Source organism: Hyperolius riggenbachi, chromosome 7 (assembly GCF_040937935.1).
Source record: "Hyperolius riggenbachi isolate aHypRig1 chromosome 7, aHypRig1.pri, whole genome shotgun sequence".
Lineage (NCBI taxonomy): Eukaryota > Metazoa > Chordata > Amphibia > Anura > Hyperoliidae > Hyperolius > Hyperolius riggenbachi.
The window spans coordinates 116889805-116894721 of NC_090652.1; positions in this window are offsets into that span (position 1 = coordinate 116889805).

The window sequence follows — 4917 nt, forward strand, 5'->3', positions numbered from 1 at the left end:
TGTGTAGAGTATGGCTCTCATACTACATGGAAGGGGTAAAATTGGTCTGATATCTTTCAAGTGTGTATGTAGCATTAGACGACTCAGTTTATTGAAACCACCGACTCTGAGTCAGTGATTTCAATAAACTGAGGAGTCTGGGTCAGTGGTTTGAATTAACGCAGGAGTCTGACTCCAGGTACCCAAAACTGCTCCGACTCCACAGCCCTGTGATATACAATGTACGTATCACATCGACTTTTCACCACCAGTCAGAGATTACCTATATGCTAGGGGTCCTTTCTCACTATAAGCAATGAGGTGCGATAAGATCGCAAAAATCTTATCACAATATTTATAGTGAGCATGTACCTCAAGCAAGTAGGAAATTTCTGACTGTTATAGCAATGGTTTTAATGGCCACACACATTTTAAAAACCATTGTTCTACAGCACTTTTAGTTGGACAGAATCTATTTTAAATTTCTGCAGGGGGTACACACAGTGATGTTGTTACCTGAGCCAGTGAGTCTACATTTCCCTTCTCCTGCTCGTGTTGCCATTTACATTTCTCCTCCAGCTCTGTGCAATGTCGACTAGTGAATATAGCTGATTAGATAAAACAGCGTTACAGAGGCGAGAAGAACTATAGCAGCTCCCCTGCCAGACAGAATGAGCTCGTCCACCAGTGCTCCCACCTCAGGAATGTGGAGGAGGAGAAGAGGAGAGACATACAAGAATAAAGACAGCGACAACATGACAGGGCAGCGTGAGTTGGAGATGGTGTGTGTGCTGACACTGTGCGTGTGTGTGTGTGTGTGTGTGCTGACACTGTGCGTGTGTGTGTGTGTGTGCTGACACTGTGCGTGTGTGTGTGTGTGTGTGCTGACACTGTGCGTGTGTGTGTGTGTGTGTGCTGACACGTGTGTGTGTGTGCTGACACGTGTGTGTGTGTGTGTGTGTGTCTGCTGACAGTGTGTGTGTGCGGACATTGTGTGTGTGTGTTGATTGTTTGTGCTGCGTGTGTGTGTTGATTGTTTGTGCTGCGTGTGTGTGTTGATTGTTTGTGCTGCGTGTGTGTGTGTGTGTGTGTGTGTGTGTGTGTTGATTGTTTGTGCTGCGTGTGTGTGTGTAAATGGAGTATGAATGTGTCTGTAAATTGCCTGTATTCTCAGCACCCATCACACTCTGCCAGCACCTTGCCTGTTTCTCCCACCCTTCACCCTCTGCCAGTCTTAGCCAGCACCTTCACCTGTCTCACACCACCCATCACCCTTTGCCAGCACCCTCACCAGTCACCACCCATCACCCTCTGCCAGCACCTCGCCTGTTTCTCCCACCCTTCACCCTCTGGCAGCACCCTTACCTGTCCCTCACCACCAATCACCCTATGCCAGCCTCAGCCAGCACTCTCACCAGCTTCTTCCCACCAAGCACATTCATTTGCCTCTCCCCATCCAGCACCCTCAGCAAGCTATCCCAGCACCCTCATTCTGCCAAGCGTGTGCGTGCGCACTCGCCGGGGGTACTTTGCATCGATGGATTAGCAATAAGGGGTACTTTGTTTTAAAAAGTTGAGAAACACTGGCATAGAGCACTGCTATGGACGTTACCAATGAACATTGTAGAAACTCCATTAGCATAACAGATGTATACTTTTTTTAATGCAAACATATGCAGCTTTAAAATGGATCAATCAATTTTTAAACCAGAGTGGGACTTCACTGGACCATTTTCAAGCTGCATATATTTGCATAAAAATTTACATTTGCATAAATTCAAAAGTATTTGCATATCTTTGATCATCCCTAGTGATCATTGCAATGCAGAGATGCGAGTATGAAAGGGCAGTAGGTTTACATGCAGCAATTTACATAGTGTGACACACCTTAACCAAGGCACAAATGTCCTAGTTCTGTGTAAAAGGAAAAAAAGTCTATTGGCTGGCTGCTCAGCGATCACAATGCTTCCAAACAACCTAACGCAGTGTTTCTCAAATGCTTCCAAACAACCTAACACTGTTTCTCAAATGCTTCCAAACAACCTAACGCAGTGTTTCTCAAATGCTTCCAAACAACCTAACGCAGTGTTTCTCAAATGCTTCCAAACAACCTAACGCAGTGTTTCTCAAATGCTTCCAAACAACCTAATGCAGTGTTTCTCAAACCAGTCCTCGTGACTCCCCAACAGAGCATGTTTTGCAAGCAAACTCACCTATGCACAGCTGGGGTAATCGGTGTCTCAGCTAGGTGGATTCCATGTAGCTGAGACACTAATTACCCATCCTGTGTATTGGAGAGGTTGCCTGCAAAACATGCACCATTGGGGAGTCACAAGGACAAGTTTGAGAAACACTTTACGCTTTGCTTTAGTTTAATTTCAATCTTCACACAAACTGCAACCCAAATCTGCAATTCACCAATCATTTCTAAATCCATTTATAAATAGAATTTTAAATGTAAAAGCCCAGCACGACACAAAAAGGTAAATACTATATCATGCATGTTTAAGGTGAATACTGGTTCACTTTACCATATAGAGAATTACAGTTTATTAAGTCCCAGCGGTGAGTCTTTGCCCTAGGACTATTATACAGGACAGGTCAAGGTATGAAGGTGGTCAGTCTTCTGCTTTCTGTCAGTTTCCATAGCAGAGATATTATACAGTAGGGGATGGGGATCAGGACCCTTCTGGGAGACAGATAAGAGAGACATGCAGGTGCAGAACAAATAAATGGTACAAATGTTCTTGCAACAGGCATACATGCTCAGCCACACACACATCACTTGGGCAATAGATTTCACGATTCACCGAGACCTGCGATCACATATGTAACCGATCAGATCATTCTGACAGCTGGAACATTACAGTTTTCCAGACAAAACCATAGTTCATAAAATAGAGAACAACATTTTATCTTATGCTGGGAATACACGGCTCGATTCTGAGCCATTTAGATGGCTTGATAGATAATTTTCCACACGTCCAATCTCCCGCCCGATCGTTTTGCAGCTCCATTCTGCATTGAGGACAATGGAAAAAGATAAGAAAAATGAGCGGAAGATAAGAGAATCACCTGCAGAATTGAGCGAAAGAATAGAGTGGCAAAACCGAGCTGTGTATACCCAGCATTAGAGACTGATCATATAATGGTATTGCATGAACAGATTGTATGGCCAATTTAAGGTGCAACACTTACGACAGCCTCAAGACAAACCGTGCCCTAATCAGCCCTGTAGTCTAGTGGATAGAGACGGTAAATGACATGGAAATAATTACTAAGTTAGCATTATGCTAATTGTGTATGCAAATATAGCTTGAAAACAAACCAATAGGATCCTGCAGAGGTGGAATCTGGTTGATGCATTCTCAAGCTGCATACATTTGCATACACAGTTTTCATAATCTTGTATCAACTCAGATTTGCATTTCAGCATCCTTAATTGGCAGATTCCATAGCCCTCATATGCAATCTAGACTACCTAAAAGCTCCAGTTTCCTGCCTATATTACTTCCCCCTCTATCACCTTTGGAGATGCTGCCCTGGAACATATGCCTGCAGATCAGTGCAACACATCTGTATATTTCACACAGGTGAATGGTTCAAAAATATTCCTGCCACAGGCTTAGAATTACAGTCAGGCAGGCTTTTCTAAACCATTCACTTGTGACAAGTATACAGATATGGTGCTTTGGAATTCCTGATCTGCAGGCATGTTCCAGGCCAGCAACTCAAAAAGCAATAGATGAAGAGGGGACAGCATTATGGCCAGTATTTTTTTTTTTTTAAAGGACCTCTGACAAATCTTAAATACATGTAAACACATACAAGTAAGTACGTTCTTCCAGAGTAAAATGAGCCATAAATTACTTTTCTCCTAAGTTGCTGTCACTTACAGTAAGTAGTAGAAACCGGACATTACCGGCAGATTTTGGACTAGCCCGTCTTTCTCATGGTGGGGGGGGGGGGGAGTCGCAGGTTTTTTCTTTTTAATTTTAAAAGCAGTTAGTGAATGGCAGTTGCTCTGTCCAACTGCCAAAAAAGTGTGTAGCTAGCAGGGTAGCTGGCCAGCATCATTGTATACATCCTTGTCAGGGAGTGTCTTTATAAAGAATAAAGGCTATGCTGAGAATACCCCATGAAGTGATGGATTAGCCCGAAATTTGTCGGTAATGTCAGATTTCTAATACTTACTGTAAGTGACAGCAACATACAGTGATGTGAAAATCTATTTGCCCCCTTCCTGATTTCTTATGCTTTTGCATGTTTGTCACATTTTTGTTTCTGCTCATCAAAAACCGTTAACTATTAGTCAAAGATAACATAATTGAACACAAAATGCAGTGGTTTTTATTTAGGGAGAGAAAAAAAACTCAAAACCTACATGGCCCTGTGTGAAAAAGTGATTGCCCCCCTTGTTAAAAAAATAACTTAACTGTGGTTTATCACACCAGAGTTCAATTTCTGTAGTCACCCCCCAGGCCTGATTACTGCCACACCTGTTTCAATCAAGAAAATCACTCAAATAGGAGCTATCTGACACAGAGAAGTAGACCAAAGGCACCTCAAAAGCTAGACATCATGCCAAGATCCAAAGAAATTCAGGAACAAATGAGAACAAAAGTAATTGAGATCTATCAGTCTGGTAAAGGTTATAAAGCCATTTCTAAAGCTTTGGGACTCCAGTGAACCACAGTGAGAGCCATTATCCACAAATGGCAAAAACATGGAACAGTGATGAGCCTTCCCAGGAGTGGCTGGCCGACCAAAATTACCCCAAGAGCGCAGAGAAAACTCATCCGAGAGGCCACAAAAGACCCCAGGACAACATCTAAAGAACTGCAGGCCTCAATTAAGGTTCACGACTCCACCATAAGAAAGAGACTGGGCAAAAACGGCCTGCATGGCAGATATCCAAGGCGCAAACCACTTTTAAGC